The sequence below is a fragment of the Haliotis rubra genome, unplaced genomic scaffold (genome assembly GCF_003918875.1).
Source record: "Haliotis rubra isolate DU_JTF1 unplaced genomic scaffold, ASM391887v1 Scf484, whole genome shotgun sequence".
Taxonomy (NCBI): domain Eukaryota; kingdom Metazoa; phylum Mollusca; class Gastropoda; order Lepetellida; family Haliotidae; genus Haliotis; species Haliotis rubra.
Genome location: NW_025767173.1, coordinates 236,817 through 255,145, shown reverse-complemented (window position 1 = coordinate 255,145; position 18,329 = coordinate 236,817). Strand labels below are relative to the sequence as shown.

Below are 18,329 nucleotides of genomic sequence, written 5' to 3'. Positions count from 1 at the left end.
AGCAGTGTCTTCAAGTATCAAGTGGTGTCACGGTGTCAGGTGATAGGTGTTAAGAATGCTTCAAAATGTATAAGAGATCAATTGTCATAATACGATTCTTTCACAGAATACGTTTTCATGATTACTAAAATGAGTTCTTTTTTTCCATATAGGCCAAGAAATCTGTTCCCAGAGAGCATATTGCAGGTTGGTGGAATATGCTTGATAAACTTTATGTACGATAAGAAATGATATTTATACATTGTAATATTATCTCGTGTGACTACACGAACTTTTATAACTTTGTCAATTCATTCAAACGCTAATCTATAACTTACCACAGTGACACAAAGGCAGTGTTTTTGGGTCTTTCGTGAGACTAAAAGCCGGATTTTACTCAACTTACTATACCACACCTCGACTTTGTCAAGATATTTGCTGTTATTCTGCAAATACTTTGACATTGATTGATGTATGGGATACCTCTCATTATAAGGCAATAGAAGATGGAAAAACAGAACGTGGAAGTAGTCCTTAAGAGTGGGGAACATGTTATTAACTACTTGAAGGTGGGCAATACGGGAGATTACCGCTAAACTATTTATATATATATATATATATATATATATATATATATCTAGAGCCACCAGATACTCGTTGATCCGCATAGAGAGCAGTTGACTGCCTGGTGTGAAAATCACTTGATGCGGCTGGACGCACAACATGGGCTACTGGCATCTCAAATATTATTTGAATTTGAATGACTTTGGAATTTTATTTTCAAATTATTAAAACAATTGTGGGGATAACCTCACATATTAAACAACGAAAAGCGACGGACATGTTATAGGACGTGCCAAGAAACGAATGCACAACGGTTTGCGTATGATTAGAATTTGGAGGTTACCATCCTATGTACCCACAACCCGGACGGAAACTTAAGACCGTTGGTTCTAATCCCTTATTTGAAGATTTGCCAGCAAATAGGTGGGTTTGCCTGGGTTTTACCGCAGTCGTAAAAATATATACTCGATGTCAATCTATTGGTAACACTATTTCTGAAAAGTTGTAAAATCTTCGGGTCTGTAATGGTTTGGGCAGGGCAGGGGTAACTCTTACTGGACGCTCTCAAATGCACGTGGTCGACGGTAATCTTACCGGACAGCGTTATCGGGACGAGATAGTGGCTCCTATAGCAGTACCATTCCTGCAAGCTATGCATGGCTTTTATGGTCGACCCTCTTTACTGCAAGACGACAACGATTGCCGACAGGATTGTCACAGAATTCCTTAGGCAGCAGGGTGTAGAGCGGATGGCGTGGCCAGCATGCTCACCAGACCTCAACCCAATCGAGCATGCATGGGATGAACTCGGTCGACGTGTGTACACACGTCACTCAGCACCAGTGGATCTCCCAGGACTCAGCAGAGCTCTAGTAGAGGAATGGAATGCGATTCCGCAAGTTTTCATTATGAACTTGATAAGGAGCATGAGAACAAGATGCACCTTTGTCTTGGAGGGTACACAAGATATTGAATGACCGAGTGCTTCATGTTTGTCATTTTCATTCGGAGGGTTGGTCTATACAACTGATGATTGCTAGTGCTGTTTGAACTTTTTGTCTGTATGTCACGATGTTTCACGTTTTGTCAACACATTAAACATTATCATGACGCTTTTAGTTCTATTATTTCTGAGAAACCTTTCTTTAGGTGTGCTATATATCACTTGACCCTTTATTAATGACGCCTAGTGTGTGTGTATGTTGTGATAGTGATAAGTAAACATATGTATAGTATATAATGTATGTTTCTAAACTGTTTTATATATGTTACCACATGGTTTGTTTGCAGAACCATGTGATAACTGTAGACACCATTTGGGCCAAACTCAGGGTTCTCCTAACGTGAGATGTCTGCATCTCCAGGAGCATTACAAATACAAGGACCATCTTAAAAAACTCTTTGGAGGCATATATAATGATGGATCTCTATCGGTAATTCTTAACTTTGAAGGAAAAAACTCTATCCCAGATGTTCATGATGTAATCAGAACTACGGAAGATGTTCTCAAGAAGCATCAATGTGAGGTGCAGGGAAAAGAGCTAACTCCCTCATATGTAATGCTGATAGATACATCGTGTCCTTTGTGCGCCAAATGCGTCTCAGAAGTCAGAAAAGGTGCTACGGGACAAGTGCTGAGTATGCACATGGACATAGCAGCTGTCAACAGTAAATCAAAGAAACAGAAAGAAGAGAATCCTGAGCTCACTGAAGAACGGATAGAAGTTATGAATCACTTCATGCGAAATGTTTGTGCTCTACAAAACATTTCTGGTGGCGGGAGTATTATTGTACATTTTGTTGGTAAGGACGAGGCCGATCCTGGAACATACATTGGATGGTTTGATGAGATGGTTAATACAAAACTGAATGGACTTTTACCCCCGGGTGAACTATTTTTTAATAACTTCAAACGGAAACGTTTGGAAGATTATGGCTATGTGATACAGTTTGACGTTGCTTCAAACAGCACATTATCCACTGTGGACATGAAGACGAAAGTGCCTTTGGATGACTGTTTTCTTGATCTTGATCTGGCAAGTCTTGGAACATTCATGAGAGACCTGCCATCAAAAAGTCAGACGGTCGGGACCAGGCTACAACTTCAAACAGGACATACCACGTTTGATGATCTGCATGAAAGTAGACATGTACAGCTGAAGCAATTTCCTCGCAAATATCGATTGGCTAGTGCCACAGACAAAGCGAACATAATCTGGAACAGCCTGAAGTTAGGTGAAACCATCAGTGCTTTTTCCAAACAGGATGAGGGTGGAACCTATTACTGTGGGATACGTGAAAAAAGTTAGATTCTTAAGACGATACAAAACAATATCTTCTGAGGTATCAGGAATTCCTTTGGAACAAGAAGAAGAAACCAGCTTGAAGACGAATCTGAAGGAGAAGATTGAGAGGGAAATGGTTGCAGTGAATGGAAACTTTGATGTTGATACAGAGAAATTATCAGTCAGCATCGATACAAAAGATCACAATCAAAAGAAGATTCTTGTTGTCAACGTTCCTGCTTATCCAGGACTTGTATTTTATGATGAACGTGGACCAGTGTCATATAAATATGATGAGGATGTTGACATTGTGAGACCACTGGAGTTAGCTGAGTGGTGTAAAGCAATAAAAAATCAAAACATATAAAGAATAGTTTCAAACCTCAGATGAAATTTAAATCAGTGGAAACAACACACACATATAGGCACGTGGTTGGTAAAGATGTATGTCATGTTTGTCAACTGTTCAACGAACAGGCTCATCTATAGTAACAGCCAATGGTCTTTGGTAGTAAATGATCAATATTGTAAGAATATTTGCAACAGCATGGTTGCAGATTGTCTCTCGAGGAATGGACTCTAAGGATGGTATTACCACTATACAAAAGGGGAATTAAGACGGATCCTATCAACTACAGGAGCACTTCTCTTTTGAACATCTCAGTGACGGTTTCTACGTCTAATTTAGAAAACACACGACGCCTAGGATCTTGTTTCCTTTCTCCATATTCTAAATCGATCATGTATTTACGCTACAGGCATTGTGCTAAAAATATCTCATTAAGCCAAATGTGTCCATGACATTTCACTTTTCTTGTATACGGCTACCTGTTTTACAAACACATTCTTCGAAATGGGGATTGAATGTAATCTTGATAAATGAAATGGTATTCTATTTTGAAAAGTGTGGATAATATCTCAGTACGAATCACGTACACTGGGTAATGTGAGGAAAAAGACGATAAATTCTTTAAACATTCTGGAATTATATTCCAATCACGGTTAAAAGAATTTAATCGGAAACTCTTGCCATGCAAGGCAGTAATGAGATCTTAATTGTCTGTGGAATATGTCGGAAGTGCTCCAAAGTTGAGTTGAAACTTGAAACATGTTCTTGGTGTGAATTCTGGACGCCAGTGTATAGAATAAAGCTAATTAAGTATTGAACTAAGGGTTTGCGAAAGCAATGAATCAATGAAGTCGATATCACTCCAAGTGTCATGTTATGCTTAAAGTGTTACGTGAAATAAATGGTAAAGATAATTAATTGATCGTCGTGTGTGACACATGCTACTTAATGTTGGTGTTGTGTAAGTGTGATAATACCGAGAGGTTGGTGATAAGAACATGTTTTGTTTGCTTTTAGGAGACATATTTTTAAGATATATATACTGAACCACAAAAGAAACGCCGCCTTTCAAAACGGAATTCAAGATTTTGTTCTTACAAAATGGTGTTTTTATTTATGATTGTATCGTTTTGTTGACATGTTTTCAATCCAAAATGACAGTTATTACCAACATCAGCGTGTTTGCTGATGAAAAAACATATCGACCAAACGCACCTAAAAGGCAGACGTGGTTAAAGGTTCCGTATTACATTCGTGAAAATAAAAATGTACGTGCATATCGTGACAACCCTACCAATGAAAGCGGGTCCCAAACTCGCCTGAAATCATTCTTGTTTTGACACAATCGCCATGGTACGACTTAAGAGAGATCAGCGGAACCAAGTCTTGGGACGACTGCAAGTTGGCCAGACTGCATCGAGGGTAGCTAATCATTTTAATGTTCATGTTAGGACAATCTACCGACTGCAGGAGTGGTATCAGGTGACTAACAGCATCCCAAACCGTCGACGCAGTGGGCGACCTTCAGTAACATCCCAACGTCAAAACCGACAGATTGTGCGCCACCATCTGCAGGATCGCTTCCCAGAGCAGGAGGGAAACAGCACGCCAGACCATTGGGGCTCACAACAGACCCATCAGTGCCGATACAGTGCGTAGACGTTTGCACGGAAGAAACTGCTGTTGTCACAGATCATATCGTAGTCGTGTCCTCACCGCTCACACCGTCAAAACCGACTTCAATGGGCAACTCAGCATCGAAATTGGCATTATCGACAATGGAGAACTGTGCTTTTCTCTCATGAAAGCCGGTATTGTGTTTCGACAGTCGATGGCAGAGTGAGAGTATGGTGAAGGCGTGGGGAACTGTTTTCCAATGAGTGTATTGTTGAAAGAGACTCGTGGTGTGGTCCAAGCATCATAGTGTCGGGTGCAGTCGGTCTAAACCAGATAACTGGCACCGAGTTGTTCCAGAATCTCGGTCCAGGATGAGGAAGTGACGTGACAGCTGCTCGCTATACTGAACAAGTCATAAGACCCCACGTTGTACCACATTTTGGACGTTCCAGCAAGACAACGCTCGTGCCCACACTGCCAGAGTAACATTGGACTTCCCAAGACAACATGGCATCCAAACCCTACAATAGCCTGCACTCAGTCCGGATTTGAGCCCAGTAGAACACCATTGGGACGAGATCCAAAGAAGACTGAATGACCTCCACCCAAGGCCGACAACTGCTGCTGGATTCGAGCAGGCATTTCACAGAGTATGGACCCAAGTGCCTATTGCTTTCATCAATCAGCTAATTCACTACCCTTTCATCGTTGCCCATACCGGCCACACATAATACTGACTTTGGGGTATCTTAATGGTACCATTTTTGGTGATTTTGTTTGTGTGAACTCTAAATGTGATTCCCGAAAGTGTGTTAACCCGTAATTTGTCACGTTTGAACTCAATCCTCCGTTTTGATTGTTAATTAGACTGAATGAAAGTGTGTGTTTTAAGGAACCGCCATCGGTGCGACATTTCTTTTGTGGTTCAGTATATTTCCCAAAGTGTTGCCACTGTTTGGAGTTGTCTGCATTTTAGTGCATTATTTTGACATAACATGTCGTCTGCAGCCCGAATTATGTACTCATGGACAAACGGTTAGTTAGAGCAACCTATGAATTCAGAATGGAATACCATATGGAATACCAGATCGTTTTTGTATATAAGAAATATATTCAAAATAGTTTTCTTACCTTATTATAGAAACATTATTGGTAGAGTTAGCAAATGTATTTATGATATTAATGTACTGCGCTGATAGCTTTATATCTCTGTACATTATTTAGAATGTGATTGACAAATATGTAACACTCTGACACGTGACCCATATGTTAAATCTTACAACTGTACCACCATGGGCCCATGTGGCTTAATAGATTGAATAAAACACAAGTAGCGTGAAATTTCTTCTTGTTAAATAAAGTGAAGAGTTAAAGTAAAGTTGTTACATGTTATTCTTCATTTATGACGTCTAGGTTACATTTTGGGGTACGCCATTTAGACAAAAAGCCACCCCATTTGGCACCAGTTGAACTCCAGTTCTTGCAAAACTGTTTCTTTATGCACATGAAAGAGGTTACTTGTGGAAAACACTTCCAAGGTCACAAAATATCGTTCATAAAATCAACTTCGATTACCCACGCGCATCATGAGCATGTGTTTATGAATCATTGCAGAAAAATACGATGATACCGAGTGCTTTCGGAGAGTTGTACGTATCTTTCTTTATCCGTTTGTCAGTTTGTCAAAACCCTAAAGAACTGCTACTCTTCAGTTGAGTCAAACATAGGATATTTGGTTCCTACGTTTCCCTAGACCCACGACTCCCCATCAGAAAGAAGACAAATTTTTTAATAACACGTATACCTCAAGCCTCGGAACTTCGTTTCCTAAGCGGACCGCCTCCGTGGTGTAGTGGTTAGAGCGTCCGCCCGGAGAGCGGAAGGTCGCGGGTTCGATCCCCGACCGCGTCATACCAAAAGACGTTAAAATATGGTACTTGTTGGTCCCTGCCTGGCGCTCGGCATTAATGGGTAGAACAAGGACTGGTCGGCTTGGAGTCAGTATAATGTGTCTGAGTGGGGTATTCATGCTTCACTGCGGCATGGTATCTCAGTGGGCTAGCACTATAAAACCAGCTTCAGTCTGGGCTAGTACAAGCAGCCGCACATACACATACACACGCATGCACGTCGTCATTTGAGCGAAATATTCTCAAGTACGACGTTAAAGCCAATTTCACCTCACCTCACCTCGTTTCCTAAGCATGTTCATGTCAATTTCAGGGTCAGATACAGACAGAGACATACACCAGCTGACATTACCATGCAGTGACCCATTTCCACCAACTACCTACTACTATGGTGACAGCTTCGATGCTGCTCATGCATATTTTTCACAAGGTATAGAACAACCGACTCCTTACGCATATTCACCGACGCTCTATCTCTAATGAAAAAATAATACACTTAAATGATTCATGCATGCATAATCAGTAATTCCAAGATTTAGAAGGGATAGTTTAGGTTTAACCAGTTAAAAGTTCCAGAGAAACTGACACATGACAATTCAGGCTAACAAAGGGACCCCTGATGACAAAGGCTATCGCTTTGGATGACGTAATGTTGTACATGTCTACATAATGTACCGAAATCGTCACAGTCCAGAAGTCTAAGAATTCAACAGTCTAAAAGTTCTTTATCGCGCCGTGCACAGCCACATCCTTGTTCATGATGATTGTAAGGAGAGGTCACCCATTTTGTTCTAGGGAGTGAGTGAGCGAGTGAGTTTAGTTTTACGCCGCACTCAGCAATATTCCAGCTATATGGCGGCGGTCTATATATAATCGAGTCTGGACCAGACAATCCAGTGATCAACAGCATGAGCATCGCACTGCGCAAATGGGACCGATTACATGTGTCAACCGATCCCGTTAGTCGCCTCTTACGACAAGCATGCGTTACTGAATGTTCATTTTAACCCGGACCTTCACGGGTATTGTACTAGGGAGGGGTGTGTGGTGGGGTGTCATCAATTTTGTACATGACATGCAGGGGGTATCTTTGTTCATAAATTTTAGGGTGGTGGGGGTGGTGGGGTCACTCACATTGTACATGCCTCTCCATAATAATCATCATCATCAACACCCCACACACTCCACACCCAAACCATAAATTATGAACGACCCCTAATGCCACCTTCAGTTCGCGTTATAATTGTTTTCATGCTCTATAACCCCAGGGCAAACGTGTTGGAATACCTACACAAGGGGTAGTTTACAAAATGATCGTGCTGGAGTTGTAAAGGATAGAGTGTTGATAGTCTAATCCATATCGACAAATTTAAAGACTCTGTATGTACACTCTCAAGACAGTATAGCACCTGATAATACTTGACTGACATGTATGTGTCTAATACTCTTAACTGCATACTTCTTTACTAACGCAGATCAGGCAATGCTACCACTGAACTTTGTTGGGACTCTCAAGAAGGAACATCCGCATTTGGTGAAACGAGTTGCTGAACTGTTGACATACAATGGAGGGGGATTTGCTGTATTTGGTCGGTCGCTTGCGACAACCTTAAACTTGCCAAGTTGCAAACCTCCTGATATTTTGCACTGTGACGTAATAATCATTACACGAAGGTGCCTTCCTTTTTTTATATCTTTCGCATCTGAGGCACTTGATGACATTGAACAGTATAATGCTGAATTGGCTCGCCGCATGAGGGTAATTCTTGGAAAATACACAGCAGAAAAGTTCAATCTTATCTTTTTGGCCACCGAGGAAAAACTATATTTCAAAAAGAAAAACTTTCACAGTACCGTTCATAAGAGAAAGTCAATGGTAATTGAATCGTGCTTTCCTAATCAAAAGTACATGAACGATTCGAAATTTGAAAGACTGAAGACTGCTTTAACAGCCGCAGTTGCAAGAACACGGATCCCAATGCCACCTAAAGGAAAGGAAGTCGGAGCGTTCTGGGTTTTGAAGAAAGAACAGTTGTCAATGTTACTTGACAATATTGATCTGCACCAACCATTAGACGTGCCTGAATCACAACCTGGGAAAGCTGTGTTCATGTTCGAAGCTGCCCAAAGACTGGAACGCAGGGGGAAAACACTACTCATCTGTGACAGCATGGAGGAAAAGACTAAAAGAAAGTAGGTTTGTATACTAGAGGTAATTTGCTCCATTAGAGCAAATGCATTATTGTAAAGGGCATGAAATATTGAGCTGGTTGTTTTACATATAGCTTCGTTTTTCAAGAATGTGTTGACTGGGGCTAAGTGATCATACATGATAGGTACTTTGTATATTCAACAGGTTTAGTGGCTTAGCCTAGTGTTGGGTCTTATTGCTAAGGAACATTCTAACACGCAATCTCTGTGTGATGGGATGGTCAGAGATAAGGAGTGTGAATATGCCTACTTTCAGCCATGCCCCAGATGAAGTGACAATCGAGACTATAGAATCTTTCTGCCAGTCTCGTCAGGACTTGACACAGTTTAAGCACATCATGGTATCCGCCACAGATCACAAACTCGAGACAATTGAAGACAAGCTGAAGGCAATTGCTACTCCGATATGGAGGATCTACGAGCGCGATGAAGGTTAGCATCACAGATTATGTCATACCTGTGAAAACAATTTTATCATAACGCGTATTGTAAATTATCGGCTGATGCCTTTTTCATTTCAGTGTGGTGAGTTTATAGCTAAAATATGATCAATTGCATGTTGCCTTCTTCAAAGGCAAAATGCAGCTCGCTGATGACTACACACTGAATTAAATGTTCGCATTTGTGTTTCAGTTCCCACAGAAATTCTGAGTGTTGCGCTCCTGGGCTATGCTAAGACAGGGAAAAGTATCCTCGCCAATACAATTGCAGGCGAGAAACTGTTCGAAGCTGGATTGCTCAAACGTACAACAGTATGTCAAGAGAAACGGGCAAGCGTGGGTAACAGGACATTTCAGATAATGGACACACCAGGTTTTTCCTTGCACAACAGCCAGAACATTAAGACTACAGTTGAGGAGTTGGTGAGAAGGGCAAGTTCCACTGATGCTGTCTTGCTTGTTGTAAAGGCATCACCAATGACATATGAAGAGGAACTGCTCTTCAAACATGTCAGAGCTATTGCTGGGAGGTCCATGTCACGGAAAATAGTGCTTGTATTCACAACTCTAGATGACAACATCTCTTTGAAGGGATACCTCGAGAACATTCCCAGTTTCCTGAAAGAATTTCTCCAGTTCTGCCACAACCCTCCTGTGCTTGTCAACATTGGGACACAATCAGAGATGGCAAATGATCAAATACAAGACCTGTTTAGGGAGATCGGCAAGATACAAAGTACACCTGTGCAAGAGCCAAATATGAACAGAATATTTAAATTACTGACTGCAGCCATCTGTGAACTGGAGAAATGTCAGGGGGATACATTGACCCGGCAAATGCAGCAGTTACAAGGAATCCTTTCAACACATTACGGACGCGATACAACAGTCTCTGCACAGCAAGTGTAAACATTTTCTCCCAGGAAACTTTACACACATTTAGGGGAACCCATTTATCCCGACCCCATGATATCCGGAAACTTTGCCAACCCGGCGATATTTACGTGAAGCCAAATGCATACAACATTAAATGCTTCATTTATCAGGAAATTTGGAAATTTGGTGAATTGTAAATGCCTACAGTGCAAAATACACGGTATTGTGTTCCGTTTACCGACCTCGCTAAAATTTCTTGTTTTGCAATTCATCACCCTGCATTCAACAACATTTATGAAAAATGTTCATCGTATGCCCGACTTCTGTTCTTAACATATTGTATCAGTTTAATTGAAATATTCAATACTGTTTACATAAATGGTTACGTGTACATAATTACTTTTTGGTCATTCTTATTTCAAATGTATACAGTAAATGTTACAGCTAAAATAACATTTTCATTCCCGATATGATAATTGTTTCTTATGTAATTTATTCCGACCATTCCATCAAAATTCCTTGTGTTATATTATAAACACATCACCGGTAGATTGAACGAAAACACATGGGCAGTTGACTGCTATTTTCGTCCTTGTTTACGTGAAAACACACACGGTAATTGTAGCTCTTGTATATAAAGCAATCCCAGGTAGAACAGGAGATACGAACTAAAACTGATATGTCGTCATCACGAGTGGTGATGTTTTGTGTCAAATTGTACATTTTTATTGACCCAGGTCGTTGTCAATCGGTTGTTCACCTGACTTCGCAGAAGGGACGCCACTCTGAGCATGGTCGGCGCCATAAGCTTATCCGGCCTAGAGGCCTCCTCATTTGCTACTTTGTATACTACACCGACTACATTCGTGACCCACTCTTCTTAGAAGTTACAGAAAGTGGTGTTAAATGTTTGTAATTTGTAATGTTTGTCACATCACTATGATCAGTATTGCAGGCTCGACGATGCAATAGTGTGAATTTTATGACCGCTTCACAATACTTGTCAGCTCATTTGGTCAATATTGAAGTTCACCCGTATATTACAATCTTGCAGGACTAAATAAATGAAAGGATAAATTCACTTATGTTTAATGATTGATAGTTGACTTTATTGTAGGCTTATTTCTGATACGTTTAATGCGTTTAACACATGTTTGTATTGGGCTTTCATGAAAAATGATAAATATATAAGAGGTATACCAGGGTCGGTCAAACAGAAGTCGGCCTAACCATAATCTCGATGTTTGAGAAATCATTAGCAAAGGCATATACACAATATTAGAAAAAGGGGGTAATGTGGTTAACGAGATACTAGTAATCACAACACATTGGGGTATAATATTTCTAAAGAAAATGTAGAAAATGAAATACGATTTCTCATGTGGTACACCTTGGGTAATTGTAAGCCCACAGATAATATCATATAAGATATGTTCAGTATAGTACTGAATGACTTCTCGTCATAATCAACATTCAAAGATTTGGATTGCTTGATTTATATTTAGATGGATGCTGTTTTTTAAGGACACTCCAATTTTAATATGTCAAATACATTGTGTCCAGATATTCAAGCTGGCACTGATTACAATATATGGAGAGCTGACACTCGTGTGATCATGCTGTATTTAGTTTGAACCCTTGGCATCACGTTTGACTAAGTGAAACCAAAATAGTTTGTCCTTATGTACCTAAGGTAAAAAGTCAAACAAAATGGGGATCGTGAGACTGGAACATTGCAAAAAACATTTGCCTGAGATTGACAGATAATATGTAGAAAATTAAAACAGCTGCATTTGTATCATATTTTAGGTGAGGCTGACTACTCTTTGACCGACCCTCTTATTTGGGAACAACTAATGCTTTGGCTAAAAGCTGATGTACACATCGATCTCTTCAATAAAGACATATGCACAGATACCATTGTTGTGATGTTTTAAGGATTGGGATATTTCTGGATTAGCAATACAGAGTGATTGCAGTCATACACGCATCTGAAGACAGAAAAGGGAAGAGAAAAAATCACTCATGTATTGTCCAGAACACATGTAGTAAAGTTGCTTTAACTGACGCCAGGCGACATCGAATCTGATTTGTTCACGCGGTTGAACGTGTATAATGAAGACGATGATCGCCGTCGTTGCATTAGCAAAATACCCTTGAAGATCCGGGTTAGAATTGATCTTCAGCAACCATGCTTGTCGTAAGAGGGGACTGATGGGAGCGGGTGGCGATGTTCGCTGACTTGGTTGACACATATCATCGTATACGCAATTGCGTAGATCGATGCTCATGTTTGTGATCACTGGATTGTCTGGTCCAGACTCGATTATGTACAGACCGCCGCCATTTAACTGGAATTTTGCTGAGTGCAGCGTTAAACAACAAGCGAACTAACAATTTTGTATTAGCAAAAACACTCGAGTAAGGACGGGCGGTGTATAGCCCTGTGGTTAGAGCATTCAGATGTCACACTGAACACCCAGGGTCGATTGCCCCCATGGGTATAATGTATGACGCCTGTTTTGATATTTCCCTCGTGATACTGCTGGAATGTGTGGCTTCAGGAAAATGCACGATCCAAGCAAGCGAGTAATTTTACGTCCGCTTCGAATGGTCGATTCAAAGAGAATGATAACGAAACAGCTGTTTCCTGAATCCTCGGTTCAGTTTAACCGACTACAACAACACAACGTCATATGATATAACAGTCAATATGTACCATCCCTGGTATGTTCTATTTACATTAGTTTGAATCTACATAAGAACGTTAGAATTGAGGAATCCAAATGCCGATCAGGTAAAATGAATCGACACAGAAGTAAGCGTAAAGCCAACACAGTAGTAAACGTAAAGCAAAAAAAATTGTAAACGTAAAGCCAAAACAGAAGTAAACGTAAAGTCCAGATGAACACATTTGTAAACATAAAACCGTCACAGTTGAACACGTAAAGCCTACACAGCTGTAAACGTAACACCAACACAGTTGTAAACATAAGCCAACACAGCAGTGAACGTAAAACCGACACAGTAGTAAACGTAAAGCCAACACAGTAGTAAACGTAAACCCGACAGTTGTAAACGTAAAGCCAACACAACAGTGAACGTAAAGACGACACAGTAGTAAATGTAAAGCCACCACTGTAATAAATGTAAAGCCAACCAGTAGTAAACGTAAACCCGACAGAGTTATAAACGTAAATCCAACACAGTCGTAAACGTAAAACCAACATAGTAGTAAACGTAAAACCGACACAGTAGTAAACGTAAAGTCAGCACAGTAGTAAACGAAAAGCCTTAAACGATAGGTCATAGTTTCATTACTATCAGAATCCACGGTTGTTACTTGATATATATCCTGATGACAATTCAATCTCATCACGGGACACGTATGTCCTTGATCGACGACCCGTGCTCAACATGGTAAACATAAGTTACATCTGAGCAATCCCGGAAAAAACTGGTGGTCCACGGATTACTGGAAATACGCGTATGAAATATAACATCATGGCTTGTCAAAATCGCGCCTTAATTTCTAACTAGCGAAACTAAGATTCGACCTCATCACACAGTAACAATACGACGGCTGGCGACAGTTACTGTGCAAGTGCCATGGTTCCTGCACGCGTGCACGCACATTAAGAGAACGCTGCCTAAATATCCTACTTAATTCCGCTTCAGCATGACAATTAGTGTTACTAAAACTTCTTTAATAGATGGATAAGATTGACTACAGTATAAGAGATAAGAGAGATGAGATAACATACGCGATGGAACTAAAAACATTAAGTGAATAAAATTTATAGACAACAAATTCGTTAATAAAATTGTTTGATCACCTTTAACTTGAAAACGGTATAAGAATCTTCCCCCAAACTTCACGCTATGCAATAAAATAAAGTTGTTATGCATGAAGTCGAATGCTTTATTATCGCTATTAAAAGTCTACTGAGTAACTAGAGGTCAAGCTGTGACGTAGTAGGCTGGACTGTGACACCCGTCGGGCAGCGATGAAAGGGAAAATACTACAGTAACATTGTTTTATTGAAAAATAATATTTGAAAGGTTGAAAAACTGACAAGAAAGGTAAGTTGAGATTCTGGTGTGGTGTCGATTTCGTAATTTAGAGACATTTAAGTTTAATAATGATGATGTATTTCCGTTTTCTGAAAGAAATCCTAACATGTAGACGATGTTGTGTAGAGGATTAGTATAAGGTATATGGTTGATTTATGTTTTTAATCTGATTTGATGAATGGCCATTGTTGATAATGTTGGCGATAAAAAATCCTTAAAATCTCATGTATTACCAAACGCGGTGTTGTAATTATAATTTCATAAGGTTCTTATATAACGAATCTGTTGCTTCTCTGTCAGAGGTGACTGGGTGGAATCGGGAGTCGAAACGACTTGACTTTGCTCGTTGACCAGAATCCGATTACTTGTTTGTCTAGATCGTTTTGTTTTAGGTCGCTGTGATTTTGATAGAAAATGGCTGATTGTGGCCTAACACAAACTCACAGTGCTCTCCGATCCAACATATGACATTAAACAGCCTGTTAACAGTTAAGTACTATATTGTAGTATGTTTTTCTCGCCAACTGCATGATAACGACGAAATACGTGGATTAAATTAATTGTCAAATGTATGCACATAAATCTAAATTTCTGCAATTTCTGTAACTAATTATTTTCAATGCTATGGTCCTTACATACTTGCATACGCACGATTGGCTTGGTTCGAAACGAATTATCAGATTCCCTACGTGTTTACAATTGCTGATACTACTGCTAAATGGTCCGTAAAATCATATTAACACGCACGTTCACTCACTAGCTAATTGGAATATCGTGTCCTCTTATGACAAATACGTCATTGTTTGAACATATTCTCTCTTACATTTGTTCAACTGTATACAAAAGCCGTATATTTACTGTAACAAATATTAGATTTATGGTCATATTAATTATAACTGAAACATTGTGACTTGCCGGAAACGTTTGCACACACATTGTCATTCACATAAGATAGTGTAATGGCTCTCGGTCCCGATCCATAGAGCGTTCGTAGCGTTACGACCTATCGTGACTGTCTCAGTCCCGATCTATAGAGCGTTCGTAGCGTTACGACCTATCGTGTCTGTATCGTAAGATGACGAATAGCGTAGCGTTACGACCTATCGTGACTGTATCGTAAGATGACGAATAACATAGTGCTACGAACTGCTTGTGGATCGAGCCCCTGTAGATCAATGCATTTCACACAACAAAACACGTACGTCTTTGGAGATGGATGAATGCTCATTATGGAATGTTTCGGATTTCTGATAATAGGCACCTCGCATCAGTTAAATCAGATCAAATCAAATGTTTATTGTATGAAGGCCATAGGCCCATATACATGAAGTGTACAGTATAGGATCTATTAAACAAAAGATTCACATTTAATTTCTTCTCTTGAATGCATATTTGAAATAGAACATTACAGATTTTAAGTCTTGATAGTTTGTGGTTGCCATGAGGCGAACAAATTGTTGTACTGAAGGGCGATTTAAATATTTAATTGGTATGTATTTCTTTCGAATGTTCTTTAAGGATGGACATATAAAGGTGAAATGGTACAGATCTTCTACGTTGTTAAAATTATGATATGTACACACCCTTTCAGACTTTGCAATTTTATTATGTCTCCCGGTATCAATATTTAACCATGTACATCAAACTCGAGCACGAGCAAAGTCGCTTGCAAATGTACACAAAGTACCTCCAATGTCTACCACCAGGACGAAATAGCATATGCGTATGTAAGCCATAACAACTAGAATCTGTGATACTTTACACTGACGACCATTTCATAGCAAACAGCCCGCGTAAGTTTCCTTTAGGAGATAGTGTATTATAACTTACCGAACCGAAACTTTCAGCCCTCGATATTACCCCTGGATAATATTCAACCCCGTGTCATTCACACAAACCAAATGTACGACAAAAAATCGAATCGTTATTTGAATATTAAAACATGAACATTTATATATACCTTAACTAGAAACGTTAAGACTTAGGACACACGTCCTGAAAAGGCACTGTAAAAGTCCTGGACACTGACCAATGAGTTCAGCCGATAACGCCCAGGGCTCCTTTCACGAAGCAACCTTTACTAAGGTTAACCTTAACTCCCATTCTTTAACATTGCACTAAGGTTACCTTAGTGACTTACGATCACCTCAGTGCTTTGTGAAAGAAGGCCCAGGACACACTGTTGATGTCATGGCGAGAGCTGAATGAGTTCAGCCGATAATGACCCGGACATACTGTTGATGTCATGACGAGAGCTGAATGAGTTCAGCCGATAATGACCCGGACATACTGTTGATGTCATGACGATATGGACGGCCAAATGATTATCAGCGACGTCCTATTTCTGTAGCTGGAGTTTTGGTGTCAAAAACCAGTCGTCTGATTACGGGACGAAAACAATATAATAATAATTGATTTCTAAAGCGCCTAGTATCCATCGACAGGTGTTCAACGGCGCTATGACAAAGTTAAAACCCAATCCATGCACTTATAGACACACAATCCTGAAAGTCTAGCGTAATGCTGAGCGGAAGAGCGGGGTTATAAGCAGAGACTTGAAAAGGTCTTTGGACTTGGTGTTTCCTAGTTCAGATGCCAGAGAGATCCGTGACTGGGGAATTCAAACTGAGAAGGCACGGTCAGACATCGTAGAAGTAGACAGTGGCTGACTACGTACAGTCCCACTTTAGGGTGGAAGTGCATGTTCAGGAGAATACCGGGAGATACCAGGAGATACAAGGAGATCAACTCCCGGTATTCATCAAGGACGAGAACGCGTCCGTGGGGTAGTGGTTAGAGCGTCCGCCCAGAGAGAGGAAGGTCGAGGGTTCGATCCCCGGCCGCGTCAAACCAAAATACGTTAAAATATGGTACTTGTTGGTCCCTGCCTGGCGCATTAATGGGTACAACAAGGACTGGTCGGCTCGGAGTCAGCACATGAGCACTGACTTACATACGCTGATATTGCAGTTTCCAGCATTGTACTTACAAAACCTTTAAACACCTTCTGATAGTTCTAATAAATTCTTTTGGGAACATATAAGACCAGATCGAATTACTCATGCTGACAATGACAAATTCCATGGATGTACAAGTTTCACCGTATAGCGACTCTGTCCAGGCAAAAGTGAAAGGAGAAGTAAATCTCTAATCTATGGGACCTTTCTTTCATTTTTCAAGGTATGTAATGGTGTGCTCATAACATTAGTATCTCAATATTTCGATACCTTGATGGGTATGTGCTGGATACGTATGCCACAATACGACTCACCAGCTCATCAGATCAATATTCCCGTTTATTACAATCAGGCAGGGCTGAATAAATGAAAGGATAAAGTCACGTACGTCTAATGATTGATAGTTCACTATATGCTAACCTTGTTTCTGATACGTTTTATGAGTTTAACACCTGTTTGTATTGAGCTTTTATGAAAAATGATATTGTAAAAGAGGTATGTTTGAGCACAACCATTCGCCCCTTTCCGTAACCTCCAAGAATGCTCGTGCCCCTCTGGATGCTAGTTATGTGCGAAGATATGACAGACCCATCAGAACGCGCATAATGATTGCGTGCGCTTTGATACAAAGAATCCCGGGTACTTAAATCGTTTATGGCATTATGTGATTGTTTAAAAAATCGTGAAAAATGTATATCGTAATGTGTAAAGTATAAAGGACGTAGCTATCAGTATTGTGTTGCCACGTGTGCAGTTTTTAATAAGGATCATGTCAGGGACGGTGAGAGAATCAAACACACACTGGTGCGTTTCTTTACTTAACAGCTCTCATGGGTTCTTTGATTGGCTGTTATGGGTCCAAGCGAGTGTATTTCTGACAATCCTGCCGTCTTGTTTTGGAGATTGTACGTGCGCTTTCGAAACATTTTTAGAAAACATATTAATTATAAATCACTACGGGTTTTAAAACAATAATTCATCTCTATATATAACTAATCAACTTTAATCTTTATCATTGGGCTTACATTTCACATTCTAGAGATATTTTAGCCTGACTTTTTAGGGGT

General features: G+C 40.1%; 1 protein-coding gene across 1 annotated transcript in view; it reads left to right on the top strand.

The window, feature by feature from the left end:
* Window positions 1-18,329, top strand: part of LOC124291161 (DNA-directed RNA polymerase, mitochondrial-like) — a 158,848-nt gene that overhangs the window by 135,502 nt on the left and 5,017 nt on the right.